The sequence below is a fragment of the Manis pentadactyla genome, chromosome 12 (genome assembly GCF_030020395.1).
Source record: "Manis pentadactyla isolate mManPen7 chromosome 12, mManPen7.hap1, whole genome shotgun sequence".
Taxonomy (NCBI): domain Eukaryota; kingdom Metazoa; phylum Chordata; class Mammalia; order Pholidota; family Manidae; genus Manis; species Manis pentadactyla.
The window spans coordinates 44,825,602-44,843,939 of NC_080030.1; the positions used below are offsets into that span (position 1 = coordinate 44,825,602).

Below are 18,338 nucleotides of genomic sequence, written 5' to 3' on the forward strand. Positions count from 1 at the left end.
CGAGTAGAGAGAATAAGATTTTCTTTCCCCATTCATACACACAGGCTGAATTCCACATTTTTCTCAAGATGATAATAGCTAACATTTATTACACAATCCTGCATCTTCTGTGATCCCCAGTTTCGTGAGGTAGGAGTTATGATTCTATTTTTACGTATCTGAACATTGAGGCTCAGAGAAGCTGAGTGAAGGCAGATCTGTCTCGCCCGCCCCTGGGCACTTTCTCCTCTCCTGTACAGTCTCCTCTTGGCATTAAGCTCGCACCCTTTTTAAGGCTCTTCCTGATACTCCTTTTCAACTGTTTTTGCCTGAAACTACCTGATCTCCACTGGGCCCTAACTGTCCAAAATATGACAGGGAGGCCTCCCTGTTGATAAGGAAAATGTAGAGCAGTGCCATTTATTTATCAATTTATGGTTCCTCATTTCATCAAGTATAAATGCTTCATCAATATTATACATTTTTTAAGAGTTGCAGGCAGATGACCAATTTGTATATGTTAGTAACAAATGCGGAAGCCAGAGCACAAATGTATCATGTTTATAGATGCCATCAAATAAAATCCAAGAAATTAAATTAATCTGAAACATACTTAATGAACTACATAATCATTATGTCTCATGGTAATTAGACATAAATGGGATGCGTTCCATGTAACTGACTGTAATTGGTTTGACTGTGCACATTTTTAGGTTTCTTTTTCTGATCACATTTGGTGCTGTAAGCTCCATAAAGGGCATCAGTGTGGACAGTAGTCCCTGATTCCACGTGTTGTTGTCATCACTGTCACCATCATCACCACCCTCCCTTGCACTAACCTGCACACGTTTGGGGTCCTGCCACCCTTCCCTCATCCCTGAGGGTGCCGTTGTCCTCCCCTTCTCTTAACTCTAGCCTAGGAGAGCTGGTTCTTAGGTTGTGTCCATGCCTCTTGCAACTCCTAGCTTCCCAGGCTTCTCCTGGACGACTCATGCTCTGGAGCAGCTACTGAAACTGGGCTCTACTTCCACCTTGAAGGTCCTCGATGCTGAAGGCTTGAAGTGATCAGTGGAGCCTGGGCTCCATGTGATGTTGTGGACAGGAGAGGTGCTGGGGTTAATGTTTCGGACAACGCAACACAGCTGCAGGAAGGGCAAGGCAAGGCTCAGGCCTGGGCTGCTGGCTGAGTGTGGATTTCTGTGGTACAAATGACCCTAAACATACTGGTTTAAACCAAAGGGAATTTATTGGCACCTATAACTAACATATTAGGAGTGGATCTAGGTGCTTAGGGACGTCTTCAGGGATCTCTGTGTCTCTGTGCCTAAGCTCTGCTTTTCTCTCTGCTGATTTAATTGTGGGCAGGCATGTCTGCATGGTGGGAAGATGGCCATGGGCAGCTCCAGGCTGAAATCAACCATCTTAGAAACTATAGAAGAAAGTACCTCTTCTTTAGTAGTTCCAGCAAAATGTCTGAGGTCATTTCTGATTTGCCTGACCCTTTCCTGAACTAAGCAGAGAGGCCGTGAGAATGTGATGGTCTCATGAATGGTGGGGCCTCCGGGACAGGATACTTCTTGGAGCTGGCAGTGGTCTAGTCCCACTAGATCGTGTAGGCTGGCAGTGGGCAGAGTGGGGCAAAGGAAAACTGGATGCTGTTACCAGAACAAAGAGAATAGAGCTAGCTGGGCAGTGGGAATGACAGATGTCTACACTAGTTAGTGAACCAGAAGGCAGAGGGAGCACAGGCCAAATGGCCCCAGAGCCCCCATTTCTAGGAGACTTGGCTCAAGGAAGGGGAAATGTTAGGATTAGGGTAAATCGAAGAAATGGGAGTACATGTGACCTCTATAGTGACCCATTCTACCTTGTGAGTGGGTCTTTCAAGACCTTAAACTGAGCAATAGCTTTACTTCTTTTTTCCTTAAAGCATCTCCCTCAACTGCATGCTGTTATTTGAAATCTTTTTAATTACAGACAATCCTTTAGTCTAGAAATGGAGAAAATGGATTTTAGTGCAAATATACCGAGAAAGGCAAGACAGAGATAGGAGTAAGTTGCAGCCAAAGTGGAAATGAAAATATCATACCATTTCCTATTTTAATAAGGAAAAATAATGAAAAAAGAAGCAGGGAAAGAGGATGCCATTTAAAGAGGAAAGAAAGAAATTTAAATGATTAAGGACAGAAGATAAAGTAAAAACTGACTCTCCACATTTGTCAATCTTAACCCACAGATAGTGACCCCAAGACTCACTTTCGTGGAAATTTTATTATATAGCATATTTTTACTATTGATTTTTTTACTTTGCTTTTAAAGCTTATTAATTTACTGAAAGAAAATCAAACTTTCCATACTAATATATTCTCTTGGTTGACAAGTCTCAGTAGCCTGGACAATCTTAGCCCACAGAGGTCATAATTCAAGCTAGAGAAAAGAATGCAAGACAAAACATGCTACAGGAGAAGTTACTTGGCTTTCAGCCATATCAAGAGCCTTGGCATTTCTTAATAAAGTTAAACTGTTTTCCCCCCCTTTTTCTGATGTAATCTGTGTTTTGCTAAATAGGACTTCAACTGTCCTGAACTTTATTATAGAAAAATAAAATAGTCCAAGCTCTGGCATCTCTCTAAGGCTCTTCAGTTGCAGAAATTCAGGTTTATTCAACATTTAAAAGACACTGAAAAACGGCACATTGTGCCCCCCTCAGTATGACACCATCTTAACTGTACTTTCCGTGAATGAATGAGTGTTTGGGAGGCCGACCCTCCTGGTGACCTGGCTCCAGACCTGAACACAAGACCCAGAACACTGACTTTAAGATATTCTGAAGGTTTCCCCATGGGAGCCAGTAATGTGAGGGCCACAAAAGTGACATTCCATTCACAAGTTTTTATGATACTCACTCTTTGACATGATAAATATGTTAAACAACATAGTGTGGATCAGACAATATTCCAAAAACACCTATAAAGAGAACCAACACCAGAAAAGTTAACTGCCCCGTGCTTCTATAGGAAGTGGTGATATTATGGTCATTTCTGGACCACTTGGCAGTAACATCACAAGTAGAATGACAGGACAATGTCAGGAATGGTAGAGATGGAATAATGTAAAGAAAAAGCCAAGACACCTTCTCATTTCTTTCATAAAACATACTGAAATCTGTAACAATAACTTTTTATTTAATTCCCAGTTCTTAACTGGGGCACAAAAGGGAAGTTCTTACTGTATATCTGGGAATCAGAGAATGACAGCTAAGGGTGCTGGTTGTAAGCACAGATAAAAACTGAACACTGCATTCAACTTGGGCTTTCCTCACCGAATTCATGGCTTTAATTTTCATTCCCAGTTGCTATATAACAAGTGAGCACAGGCAGGATAGAAATCAAATCACTCTCTGGTGATACATTAAGGGAAGTCAAATCTCCAACCCCATGGCCTAACACACAATTGCCCTTGTTTTTAGCTTCCTATTTTTCAGATACTCTCCAAATCCCGCAGCCTTATCAGTAACAATTATCTGTGTCTCTGAAGCTAAGCAAGGCTTAAAACGGAAAAGGCTCCTCTTTAAGCTGATTCTGGACAATAGCAAAGGCTGTCGCTGGCTGCGCTGGCTCCACGGGACCCCACCCAGGTTCAGTCCACTGGATGCAAAGACTCTTGCTGGGTGGGCCCCTTTCTTGAACCACTTCACTGCCTTTTGCCCCCAAGGAAAAACAGTGAGAAGAATGAGGTTAGAGGCTCTAGGCTTGAGACTGTGAAGTGTTTGACATCAGGTGGGGCTGGGCAGGACCACACCTTCCCACATGAATGGGCCAAGGGCCATGTTTGCACAAGCTTAGCTATCCTTCCCCTCCCAGTATCACCACTGGCAGTTCCCGCCATCCTCTGTTAATAAATCAAAGCATAAAACGCTTCTCTAGTCATGGACTATGTCAGGTGACCTGGAGTGGGAATTAACCCAAACAATTCCTTAAACTGACCTGCTATTCTGGCTTTTTTACACAATAAAATAGAAAACTTGCACACTGTGTGTAATTCCACCGCCTTCAGTTAACTGCCTCTCTGGTAGCTGAAATGCTGGAAGGTGAAATCTCCCTGGCCGTGTTGCATTGGGAGCCAGTGCTTTGAGGTAAGTGATTTGGGCAACAGGCTGTGTTCACATTTAGATGCACAGACCAGGCCAGCTGCTGAGAACCAGGTGAAAAATCTTAATGTAATTGCCACCAGGCCATTTTTTTGATGGCCCCAAACTAGGTGTGTGTGTGTGTGTGTGTGTGTGTGTGTGTGTGTGTGTGTGTGTGTGTGTGAATTCTGTGATTCCTGTGCCAGCTCTGGGGCTGGCATGGGATTTGCTGAGAGGTAGGAAATTGTAGGACTAAAATATCATTCCTGCAGTCAGGGAAAGGTGAGGGAGAAACACACATATGTTAGATAGGAAATAAAGCAGTGGGAGGATTTTTCTAAAGTGGGAGATGGTGCCTGTTTTATGTATATATGAATATATAGTTCAGTTGCTTCCCTTGATTTATTTTTTATAACTTTAATTGTACTGACTTGTAAATAATTGATTCTGGAGACATCTGTGTGCAGTTTCTTTTTACGTCTGTAACAGGAGACAGACTGTGTTTCCGAGACTGTGACGGGGTTGAGTGTGACCCCCTTGATCCCCTACTACAGGGGACCACAGTAATGGGGGCTCATCTCATAGGCAAATCCCGGGGCTGCTCCGCTACCTACTCTGCTTTCTCTAAGTGATTGAAAAGCACACTTGACACATTCACCCTCTTCAGAGATCAAGTTCCAATTAAATCCAGGAAAACTCTTTGGCAGTTGGCGCCCGCAGGTTTTGAGTTTGGTATTTGCTCCTGCGAAAGCACGTGTCAGTAGCTTAACACATTGCTGCCACATGCATGACCAGTTAGGGGGACCACGGAACGTTTGTTCTGTCTACAGTATATTTTGCTCGGTGAAAATGAAAGCCCGCGTAAAGTGGACTGGCACTGAATACAGATTTGAGCATTTTCTTACAAAACAGAAGCCCTGCTTTTTCTAGACAGGACTAAAGGTTAGTTTGATATTGTGCCGACAAATGAGAAACCATAACTAACTAGTTAAGGATAGGTAAACACCACAAATGGCTTGGGAGGAAGGGAGAGGTCTGCTGGGATGCCAGTGTGGAGCCCAGATTTAACATCTTCATCAAAGGGAATGTGTTAAGTGCTCATTAACTAAATTTACAAATGATCCCCAACTGGGAGGTGCTGCAAACAACAGAGGAATAAACACACACACACTAATTACATGCATGCGTGCACACAAAGCAGGAAACAGGAGTGACATTCTGCCTGGAAAACAGACCCAAGATAAAATCAATTTAAATACAGACATTCAAAGAAAGCGTGAACATAGATTTAGTATAGAATTAAGGCAACAACTCAAGAACAGCAAGTGGCCACCCCTGAGGAATGTCACAGGGGCACTGCAGGAGGCAGGTGCGCAGCCTGTGCCCACGGTGGAGGGGGTGTGCACATCCACAAAGATCCTGGAAAAGATGGGAAACATGCCCAGATGGGAAGAGAGCACTGGCAGAGGCAGTGACTGAGCGCACTCGATGGCAACAAGCCCCGAGATTGTAAATATTTGTTCCTAAAACCCCTTTTCTCGGAGGACTTCAGAAGCCACTGACCATACCATACCATGGATCTCGGTGGCGGAGGAAGGATCACATGGCCCATGTGGCACCCCATAGTCACCTCCCTGATCTGTAAGAAGCCCTGAGGTATTGTTTTGGGTGTTGTATAGACATGTTGGTGGAAAAGGAGTGCATTCTGGATCTGTACCCTGTCCTGCCAGCATCAGAAGAGCACCTGTGTGCAGGTCCCATCCCTGACCATCTGGCCCTCAGGACTTCCTTGGCGGGCTCTCTGGACAGCATGCTGCCACCTAACAGAGCACATGGAGGGAAGGCAGGATGGTAAAGCAAACTGCGCCACAGGACCCCTGGGTTGTAGTTCTGCCTCTGCTGCTAAGTCTTTGTGTGACTGTGAGCAAGTCCCTGCCTTTCTCAGAGTCTCAGCTCCCTAACAAGATCAGAATTTCTTACTGCAGAATCCATGAAGTGACTTCAGGGAGGTCTCAAATCCCTTGATGTTTGTAAATATTTTACATGAATGTGTGGAGGTACATTTGTTTAGGGAAAGGACGTGTTCTTTAAGAAAGAACCACATTTTTAAAGTTGTTCCTGATGCAAGGAAGGTAACAACCATTGATCATCACTAAATAAATGCTAAATTTCCTTCTAGAGCTGAATCTTAACCCATATATCCCTTCAATCTCAAACCCACATAAGCAACCACCTGACCATCATAAGTCACCAAGCTGGTAACCCAGTCATCTGACCGCCTTGATTAGATGTGTTTGGACTGAAAACCGTTGGAGCCTCTTTGCTCAGTTGGTTAGAACGTAGGGAAAGTAAGTTCATGCTTTTGCCAGTTTGATAAATGTTTAGACCATTTCACTTTTTACTTGAAAAGGAAAGGGGAAAAGTTTCACCTGGAATTGCATGCGTGAGACCCTACTCAGACATCCTGGAACCCAAGGAAAACTGTGGAAAAGAGAAAAATACCTAGCCTCTTACTGCTTTTTGAAAACTAATCAGTGTAATGTCAATACCACGCCCCCAGCAAAACTTTGTAAAGAGCTCTCTGCCACCACTCTGGGAAATGGCTTTCCCCGGGCCCCCAAACACCCAGCAGGCACACCATCAAGTAACAGTATACGTCCAGCAGGGGGCTAGGGGCTTACCTCACATAACCCAGGCCACCACTGTAGCATGTTGTTGGTATTAGTTTCATCCTCATTTCCCAGGGGAAGAAACAAGAGTTCAGAAATGGTTAGGCAACTTTTCTAAGGCCACAGATAGCGAGATTGGAATTGGATTCAAGGGCAGTAGCCCTTCTTAAGGCTGTGCTATGTGGCTCAACAGTTGAGTCTGATTCTAATGAGGAAGACATGAGGAAAGGAGGTTGGAGGTGGGGAGGAGGACATCACGTGATCAGCGTGAATGAAAATTCTCTCTCCCATGGGCATCCCATAAACACGGAGTGGACTGGATACAAAGCTGCTTGAATTTTACTTCCTAAATATTTCCTAAGAAAATTACTCCAAGGTAATATGGTTCAATACCAAATCTCTCTCTCTCTCTCTCTCTCTCTCTCTCTCTCTCTCTCTCTCTCTCTCTTTCTCATTCCCTTCTTCTCTGCACCCACCCCCTGCGCCCACAGATTTCTCCTGTCAATCTGTCAATTGCCCTTTTGCTCTCCCTCCATCAATCTCTTGTTCTCCCTTATTCTCCAACACAAAAACCTGATATTGTTGAAGTTCTGCTCTTTAAAAAAATCTGTGAGAATACAAAATCAGAATCACGGCTACCTTTGGAGGTGAGGGAAGGGGATGGGACAGAGGAGAGGCACAGAGTGGCTTTAGTCTGTGATAACATGCTTTCTAAAACTGGACCATGCACATGCACTTGTTGGTTTATGTATTTCTCCTTGAAAAAGTATGAAATAGGATTCAATATTAAACTTTTTCACAACGTGTCTAGAGAAAGATCTATTTAGCCTTAAAAATGTTCATACCACTTGACTGTGGAGCTGCATTTCTCTGAATCTATTCTGAAAAAATTATCTGAAACGAGGACAAAGATTTATATGCCAGAAGTTCATCATGACATTATCTCTGATTTGGAAATCTTGAAGTAATTATAAAAGCTTAACAAACAGGAATGATTGGGCAAATCGTGCTACATCTGTTAGCTGGAATATTACACAGACTTCAAAAAAAGATACTTACAGAGAGTATTTAACGGTATGAAGAAATGCATTTGATGACATTTTCAGTGAAAAAGCAGGTTATAAAATTATGCATAAAATAAAATTTCAAAGCTCTGTAAAAGACTTTGAAAAAAAAAAGACTGAAAGAAAACAAGGCAAATAGTTGGTGCCTGAGGGTTGTGCAATTATGGCCTTTTTGTTCCCAAGTTTAAATTTTATATAACTGAGCATGTGTTACTTTTGTATCATGGAAACAAATTATGAAAAAATAGTCGGCCTAATGGTTCTTGTCATCTAAAAATCTTCAGGTAGGTCCCTAGATTAGCAATTGGGGTGACTTTGGTGCCTTGGCCTGAAGTAGATAATGTGTTACCATGGACTCTGGTGAACCCACTGGCTGTGGGCTGGCACTTTGGAGTTCATGGTCTGTCCTGGTATCCGCTGTTTGCTACACTTTTCTTTAAATTATAGATAATGAATCCCTGTACAAATAATTCAGTGCTTCCTTTGTAGTCTCATCTATTCCAAGACTAGATGTAGATAAGAAAAGCCCAGTATGAGGCCCAGGGAGATACACCTGCTTCTGACCAAAGAGGGAAGAACTCTACTCACGGAGGTGATGAAATGTACACATGTGCGCATACGCACATGTGCGCTCACACACACACACACACACACACACACACATGCACGCGTATCTCCCCACAGCATCCCTGCCTACATTCCACCTAGCCTGAGCGCGCGGGAGGAAGGAATGTGGCACAAGTTCAGGGGGCTCTGTGGCAGCTGTCTCTGGGCCCAGGTGGCGGAAGAACAGAATTCACAGCTGCGTGGGGCTGTGGGGCCGAGGAGCAGGGAGGAGCTGCTCTGCAACCACCCCATCCTCCTTCACGTCCCCCTCCCGAGCGAAGTCAGGCATCCGGGAGGCAAAGTACCGGACCACTTTGACTAGCTGCTGCTGTCTCAGAATGAGGAAGAAGGGGATCTGGGCTTGGCTTCAGGCACATAATAAGCCTTCTGGAGCACGGTCTTCAGAAAGTCAGTTTGGAGCTCTTTGGGGCTTTCCGGGGACACCTGGGGGTCTTTTCTGCCTCCTGGTGCTCTCCGGATACACCTCCAGGTGTGCTCTCTCTGCAGAAATGAGCTATACTTAGAAGCAGAGGCTGCAGCCAGGTCCTGAGGACCAGGAGGAGATCGCTGGGCAGAGGGCCCGCAGGGAAACAGCAGCGTGTCTGCCTTCTCGCCACAGTCTTGATCAAACATGTTTGAATGTATGTCTTAACATATTTAAATATATATCTAAAACACATAAAATATTAAAAAACATATACTTAAAGATGTTTTATTATGTGTTTGATGTATATTTTCAGTTATATTTTAAATACATATATTTAAAGCTGTTTTGGTATTGTGTATATAGGTCAATGTTTGGTATATGTATACTGATCTAGGTATGATATATGTGCTAAAAGGCACACCTACATGCTTTTAATCATCCTAATATTAGGCTGAACTTAATAAGCAAAATTTATTAAAGAAGTCAAATAGTACCCAAGGCATTATTCCCTCCCTCCCCCCAACTTCACCCCTCCTTTCCTGATACCACCCCATTTAGCTCTTGAGTTATTTTCTTTGTGTGTGTGTATGTTTCTGGCATTCCTTCCTCAATTTCTAAATCAAGTGCTCATCCTGCTATTTCTTGTTTTTGCTTTTCCCTTATTGTAGACATACAGACATAATCTATTGACTTTCTAAAATGAAAGCTGGTGATTTGACCTTCCTTCCATGCTGCCCCCGACCCCCTCCCATTCCTCCTATTTCCTAGCCTCCCGATATGGTGGCCGTGAGAGTTTGGGTCCTTTGAGAAGCAGAAATCCAGGCAGCATTAGCAATGCACAAGATCTACCGGGCCGAGGTCCAGGAAGGGCTGGCTCCAGGGCTCATGGGACCCTGTGAAGGGGAGGGGCGTGGAGGGAAGGCTGGGGAGGAAGAGCCTGAGATTGAGGGCAGTTCTGAGAACTTTGAGGCCAGGCAGATGAAGAGACCTAGAGTAAATGCTTCCCGTCAAAGTCCTGCACTGGGCGGCGCCGGCCAGATCTAGCCCCCTGCCTTGCTCAGCCCTTGGCTGGGAGCCTGGAGGTGTGAGCCCTCACTGTGAAGACAGTGGCAGGTCCTGAAGGGGAGCTACGCTCCCCACACACGCTGTCCTTTGAAGGGAGGTCTGAGCTGTGTGTCTCCAGGGCCATATTAATATTCTAATTTATAGTTCCATTAATGTTCAGTGCTTGCCTTATAGTGACTATGTAAATATTGTTCACGGCTGAGTGATGTATACGGCAATCATATTTCTTCTCTCATAATTATTTTTCCTTCGTTGGAGTTTTTCTTTTCTTTTTTTTTTTTTATTAATTTGCTTACTTTTCTGCTCCAAACTTTCTGACAGAATATAAAACACCCAGCAATATGGTAGCATCCATCCGTCTACCTGTCAGCTCTTACTTCCTTCTGTATTAGAGACGTTTCAGCCGGGGCCTCATCTGGGTAGGTTGAGCTTTGCCTGTTCGCTCCTTTTGGTGGACCTCTTCCTCTGGGAGCTTGCTGAGAAGGGGTGTGAGGGATACGATGCTGGGATCCCTTATACACTTTTAGTCCACCCCCATACTTGCTGGTTTCGAGGTCAGAAATCATTTGCATCGCACAATTTAGAAATTATTGTTTCCTGGCTTCTAGTGTTCCTATTGAGAAGTCAGTGCCATTCAGATTCCTTATGATTTATGTGACCTTCTTCTTTTTCTTTTTTCCTCTTGGCAGCATTTCAGATCTTATATTTATTTCTGTGTTGTGAATTTCACAATGATGTGCCCTCTTCTCTGTGCCCTGTGCCAGGTGGGCCTTTCTAATCAGGAAACTCATGTCTTTCACTTTTGGAAAACTTTTGTATTATTTCATGAATTTATTCCATTTTCTTTTTCAGCTCTTTCTTTCATTATTTGGATATTTGACCTATTAGATGGATCACCTAATTCCCTTACACATTTGGTCCTGTTTCCTAACTGATTCTGACAGATTTCCCGAACTTTATGTTCTAAGCCTCCTGTCGATTCTTTTTGTTATCAGAATGTACCTCCTTTATTGTATCTACTTGTGGGTATGTTTCCCTTATCTTGCTGAAGATACTCACAGTATATTTTGGATGCAATTCCTACTCCACACTGACTCTGGTACTTCTCAGTTCATTTTCCCTGCACATGGGTTTAGATGGCTGTTATTCACATCCAGAGCTTTTTCTCCTTTCATCGGATGATCACTTGTTCTTACTTAAGGCTGAAGCACCAGAAATCAGATAGTAAGCCCTGCATTGTGGTGCACTTTGTGGTAGCTTCACTGTGAGTGATCTGGTACAGGGCTCAGACTCTTGTAGGGGACCCCCAAATTGTCAGTCTACATTGTAAATCTTCACTGCTGGGCAGCTCTTTTCCAACACAGAGGAATCCTCCTCTCTTCTCTTGTGGTGGTGGTTGGGGTGGTTGGGGTGAGGAGAGTCTGTATAAAACCCTGGCTGCTGGCACTTTGGGGACTAGGTTTGGGAAGGTGACTGGGAAGTTAGTAGGCAGATTTGCACGTAGTTCCTTGTGTTTAGGTTAGCACCTGTCCCCACTCTTAGCTGTTTCTGAAACCAGGGCATTTCTGGTTCAGCTTCTTCAGTCTCCTGTTGATGGGGAAGGAATGGGCTCAGCTTCTTGGCTGCCCAGCCAGGCCTGGGGTAAGGGAAACCTGGGGTTCTGATGACTCCCTATACTTTGTAGTCAGCCCTTCCTTGCCTCCTGGCCTTGTTGGGGGTGGGCTACCCTGCCTCCCTTTCCAGAACCTTCCTAGGGAGAGTAAGTTGTTACTGTTTCCTTCCGTCTATGTTCAATCTTCCCAACCTTTGTTGGCACTCCTCATTGTCATCCATCCCTCCCCCAACCATTGCTGTCTTGTGGTTTCATTTTTTCCCATATTTCCATTTACCAAGGTTTGAGGATAGACTGGGGAGAAGGAGAATGTGTTTAATCTGCTATATATAACAAGACATGATGCTTCTCCTGTTCTTACTATTACACTTTCAACACCCTCCAGGTCAAGAGTCTATTCCCAAAATGGTTGACAAGTGACATCTTTTGTAGAATGTGCTCACAGGAAGCAATTGCTCCTCTCCTGTTCTCACCCTTGTTTCTTTGACATTGTCTTCATTATTTCCTCATTAAGGTGATAAAGGGTTACCATTTATTGCCGGGTACTGGACACTCGGTATGCCTCATTTCATCTTCACAGTATCTCTGCAAGGTATGTATTATTATCCCCATTGAACAACAAGGACTGTGGATCAGAAATTGCTCCCAGGAAACTTGGCTGGCAAGACCTGGTGGCTGGATGCAAATGGGCATCAGTCTAACCTACCAAGCTGATTGCTCTTTCCAGGGCACTCTGCTGCTCATCTGAGCAGGGTATTCAGTGCTAGGTGACTACAGTACTTGCATGCCAAGTATTTTGTGGGAAAATGTAAGTTCCAGGGAGCCAGAGACCCCATCTGCCTTATTCACCTCCATATCCCAAGCACAAGAATAATACCTGCTGTACGGAGAATACATAATCAATATTTTTAAAAGAATGAATGAATGGATGCATGGGTGAATATGATCTCATTTAATTCTCAGAAGAACCCAGTCATAACTCTTACTACCCTTTTGTAAAAGATAAGGAAACAGGTCCCAGAAATTTGGGATTTTTGTTTTCTGGGGGATCGCTCTTTCATGACACCACAGTACAGTGTCAGCTAGGGCCAAAGGAGAAAGTGGAGTGGGCTTTGCCTGAGCTAGACCAGAATTATTCAGCACTCATTCAACAATATGTTAGTGAGCGTCCACTATGTGCTATTTCTCATCCCATCTTCACAATAGCCCTGCCAGGGAGCTAGCAGGCCTAAAACCAGTTTCCTAAATATCCATTGGCCCAATGAAGAGTTTGCTTAAAATTCAACCTCTGTTTGAGAATCTGGACTTCATTTTCATGTCCTATATTTTCTTGGCATTTGGAATAGTTTCATGATGAAAAAAATCAGTTCCTATAAGGGCACATTTAACTTAATTTTGTATTTCTATTAGGTATTTATTAAACTTGCAGGGTTTTTTTAAAAAATGGTGGGATTGTTGTGGATACTTGAAAGTGCCTTTTTCTATTTGACCTACTTTTGGGAAGTTAAGCTCTTTTTAGTCAGTTTATATAAAGCCTTTTATTCAGAATCTAAATTAAATTAAGGTTTAATTTAATTTAATGTTTATTTTTAGGACAGCTGAATAGCTGCAAAAATGCTTCAAAACAGGTTGAATTTTACATGAACAGGTTTTTTTCTTTTATTTAAGGATAGTTGATACACAATATTATATTGGTTTCAAGTATATGGCATAATGATTTGACAGTTACCTACATTATTAAATGTTCACCCCAACTAGTGTAGCCACTATCTGTCAACACAGAAAGATGTTACAGAATTATTGACTATATTCTCTATGCTGTACTTGCATTCCCATGACTAATTTATATTATGATTGAGATTTTGTGCCTCTTTATCCCCTTCATCTATTTTACCCACCCACCCAAGCCCTCCCCCATGGTAACCACCAGTCATTTGTCAGTGTCTCTGAGTCTACTACTGTTTTGGACATGAACAGGTTTTTGGGTAAGAAGTTCTCCACCTGGGCTGTGATGAGAAAAAAAAATGGAGACAAGACCTAGGCAACCCACTTATTACCCTTCCTTCTTTCTTCTTCTCCATCTTCTTCCCCCAACTGCCTTCAAGGAGGAGACGGGCTCTTCCTGGGTCCTGATTTTTATGACTCTGGGTGTCAAATGCTATTTTTCCTGTTCTCTTGAGTCAAAGGCATGGACAAAGGTGGGTTACTGAGTGGATGTGAAGACTCCTGGCAACCTCTCCAACTAGCCTACCTACCTATTCATGTAACAACCCATGCCCTCAAATATCAGTGGGGCCTGTGAACAGATTCGAGTAGGAATAACTAAATAGCCAGAGAGTTATATAACTTTGTAGCACCTGCATAGTGATTGTATTAATTATAGAAGTGCTTATAATAATTCAAACAGATAGAAAAAGGGAGAGCTGACATTCTTTCTGCCTGCCTAATATGTCCTTGAATCAGAATTTATGAAATTTGTTACAGGTATGAACTATTTGAACAAGTCTCCATTTTTGATAGGAGAAAACGGAATCAAATTGCTCAGAGCAATTTGAGGGAGAGGTTAGGGCTCAGGGTTGGGTGTAAGAGTATTAGAATTACTTTAGAATATGGATCTGTCAAACCCAATCTAACAAACACAGAGTGCTCAAAGACTGTATATTCTGTGGCTTTTTCAAAAAGAGAAAACATAGACGATTCTTTGGAAAAACAGGAAGGTATGATTATCTTCATTTTCATATTTGGAAAATTACCAGAGTATCAACATAGTAACGTCTACATACTTTTAGGAAGAAGTTTTTTGGAATTCCCTGGACATTATCTGGAATGAAGATGATGTCCTACCACTGCAGTGCTGTGTGAGCAGCTAAGATCATCTGACCCCTGCCCCATGTCCATCCCCAGAGACTCTGACCAGAGACCCTGAAGCTGCCTTCCCCTGGAAATTCTCAGCACAATCAGCTGGCTGGTCCGGGCATCATGAACCAAGTGTCCTTTCAAGCTGTAAAATGCTACATTTCTAACTTTTCAGATGTTAACATTGTATTTTGAAAAACATATCCACCAAAGTGAAGTTGTCAGTGTGTTGACCGCAGTGGCTGACTCTGCCATCCAGCCCATGCCAGGAGGCACGTCAGTGGTGGGTACATCCGGGGTGGAAGTGTGTAGACCTAGGCCAGACTGTAGGGCCCAAACACTGGCTCCTACACACCCTGGGCATGTGACTAGCCATGGGCCCTCTTCTCAGTAAAATAAGGATTTTACGTACTTACCTCACAGGGTTGTTGTGAGGATGCATGAGTTAATTTGTGTCAAGCCCTTAGAACACAGCCTGGCATCTGGTAAGTGTTGTAGTTAAGCATTAGTCAGGGATGTATTACTTTCATAATTATTTATGTGCAGTATGTGAAATTACAGAAGGCACTTTTTGGGGTTACAAATGCATAGGAGTATACTTGCAAGTGTGTATTTATATTTTATGTTATATTGATTATATATGTAACAGTTTATATTATAAATATTTGTATTGCATTATATATTATACATATCATACATTATATAAATATTCAGATATAACATATCAAATATATTATACATATTTATGCATATATATTTAAATTAACAATCAATCTTTTTTTTAATCCTGGAAGTGCAACTTCTCAAAAAATGCAAGTTCTCTTCCTTTCCCTTTGTGACTACATGCCACCACTTTCTTGTCTTCCCTGACCTTTACCCTTTGCCTGTACAATATTTCTCTTCCACCATCACACCTTACTTAATTCTACTTCAGGAAATATCCTTCTTATACTTAGTTACGAATCCCCTGAACATTATTCTTCCCTTCTCTCACACTCCCATGTTTATTTTATTTGTACTCACTCAGGTGGTTTGGGAAGTGACTGAGGAAACGTAAAGCCATGCTGTTGATGTACCACATCAAAATGAAGGGGGTGAGCTGCAAAAGAAGACTGTCCATGGCTGGATACAGGGGCCCAGGTTCCTTCTGGTTTCAAGGTTTTAGGTCTGCTGTTTTGGATTTCGGTTCATATTTTACCACCATTTATCTTCAACCTTGTATGGGTTAAGCACTAGACTAGAGCTTGTAGATGGATTATCCCTTAATCCTTACAACAATTCCTCAAAGACAGGTATTACTCCCACCTTACAGATAAATAAAATAAAGAAAGGTAAATAACTTATTCAAGGCCACATAACTAGAAAGTAGAGGGCTACAGTTAGAACCCATATATTCTTACTCCGAGCTCTGTCCTCTTCCCACTACTCATAAGCCTTCCCTCACAAAACAGTAGAAGTAATCATAATGATTAGATTCCACCAATAATATCATGCCCTTGAAGTTGTGTACATGTCCCATTCAGAATTCCATAGAAACTTCTACATAGCTCCGACTAAGCCAGCTTTTTCCCCAGTACTCATTCCATCCATCCATCCATCCATCCATCCATCCAACCATCCATCCATCCATTTATCTATTTATCCAATCACATATGCATCTACCCAATCAACCATCCATCCATCCCTCCCTCTATCCATTTATCTATTCATCCAAACACACATTCATCCATACATCCACCCACCAATCCATCCATCCATTTTTCTATTCATTCAATCACACATCCATCCATCCATCCATCCATCCATCCATCCATCCATCCATCCATCCATCCATCCATCCATCCATCCATCTATCCACCAATCCTCCATCCCCCATTCATTTATTAATAATTTGCTCTGTTTTAGGCATTGTAACACATTCCCATGAAATCCCTATCTTTCAGGAGTTCTCAGTCCAGGGTAGGGGATAATATGTAAACAAAAAACTACAGCATAATGTGGTAAATGTTAATAGAAGCAGTACATACAAAGTATTATAGAAATGCAGGAGCAGTGTAGAGGGAATTTCTAATTTTCCTTAGGGGAGAAATTTTAAACTGTGGTCCTTGGCACCTTAGAAAGTCAGTGGAGGAAGCACTTAAAGTTGTGTATAAAATTTTCTCAGGGGGGGTTTATAGCCAAGGGAGCAGAGAGGTGGGAGTTTGGCTAAGGCATAGCAGGGGAGTTTTAACTGTTATTATTTGTGCTGATCAAGAGTTTGCCAAGAATCAGAAGGGGAGGAAGACATTCCAGGCAAAAGAAACCACAAGTGGAAAAGTACATGCAAATGATTTGCTAGGATTCCAACTCAGAGTACCATCTGAGGGAGTAGCAGGAAACGAAACACCTCGGATTGATGGTTAGGGTTCAGATAAAGAAAGGAATGGCGTGCAAGGCCAAGAATTAATTCTCAAAGATATAAAAAATGATCTCCAATCCACATATAAATCAAGTTTAAAAATCAAATGAATATTCATATTTGAACTGACTGTTTATAGTTCATAATGCATGAACAAAACCGAAAGCTTCTGTGATGACTGCCCTTGTAATGTTCACCATGTAACTTATTCACTATGTAAGAATTTGTACTCCATGTAAGAACTTGTTCGTTATGCATCAGAAGATTGGAGACTGACGAAAATTAGGCTTGGGGTGGATTAATGATTGTGCATTGAGTATTGACCCCCCTATACAGAATTTTATTGTTGTTAACAACCATTTGATCAATAAATATGAGAGATGCCCTCACACACACACACACAAAATATATATATATATATATATATATATATATAAACAGACTTCCAATTGTAAAATAAATAAGTAACCGGGATGTAATGTATAGCATAAGGAATATAGTCAAAATATTGTAACAACTTGGTATGGTGATAGCTGGGACCTAGAATTATCATGTATATAAATGTTGAATCACTGTGTTGTACATCTGAAACTAATGTAATACTGTGTGTCAACTACCCTTCAATAAAAAAAAAAAAAAAGATCTCCAAAGCAGTACTACATTTCACTGTAGAATTTAGTCTCCAGTGCTATTAAACAAAAGTGATGGAAGTCCTTGCTGTCAATTTCTAGAAACTTGTAACAAATGCTCTATATTTTGGGGGTAAATTTGCATTCTGGAATTGAGCTGGGAGCCTAACCTTGTTTCTTGGGGATAATGTGCTTTGAATTCCAAACAATGGCTTATAAAACTTTTGGGGAGAAATAAGGCTGTGAATTGGCACAGTGGCACAGCCCCTTTGTGACATGCCTGATGTTAAAACATGGGCCAGGGAAAGAGGAGATGACCCCAAATTAAGACTTGTTTGTTTTGTTACTCCAAAAGTGGCAGAGAGCTTTTTGGAGGTAGATTTTACTTGAAGTAATTGTAGCTAAATTTGTGATATAGGATTCACCCTGTAACTCTATACAACACTGCTTTTATTTTCTTCCCAAACGTTTGGGGTTGAGATTAAGTAGGTTAGTTACATTAAGATATATACACGATTGTCTCCCAAAGAGGAAGCCGGTCTGAGCTGGAACCATTTCTAGAGATGTCAAGGCCCATTTGCCAGTCTCCTTAAATAGGACAGAGTGATGTTTCTAAGCCTAATAATTCCCCTTTCTGTCTGAGCTGATCAATACATCTTTTTGCATCCTCCGGCACAAAAACCCAAATGTGCCTCCTTTTCTAAAAGGAAGCCTCTGTTTTGCTGGGATTAAGAGGGCATAGTCCCATGACACAGTTTGCAGTCAATTTTTGGCATCCAAAAAACCTTCCCTCTTTCAAGAACTGTGGGCAACCAGTCAAAAGGGAATCGTATTTTGGCATTTGGACTGAAAATCTTACCTGCCAACTGGGCTGCTCTTAATGTATTGTTTCTGAAAGCAAGAG

The 18,338-nt window shown here is 42.2% G+C and overlaps 1 long non-coding RNA gene across 1 annotated transcript; it reads left to right on the forward strand.

Annotated features, from left to right (window-relative positions):
• The first annotated feature begins 1,081 nt into the window (after window positions 1-1,081).
• Window positions 1,082-17,402, forward strand: LOC130679717 (uncharacterized). The gene is made up of 3 exons (XR_008992733.1): window positions 1,082-4,114; window positions 12,066-12,143; window positions 14,341-17,402. It is a non-coding gene; the product is annotated as an uncharacterized LOC130679717 (long non-coding RNA).
• Window positions 17,403-18,338: the final 936 nt, after the last annotated feature.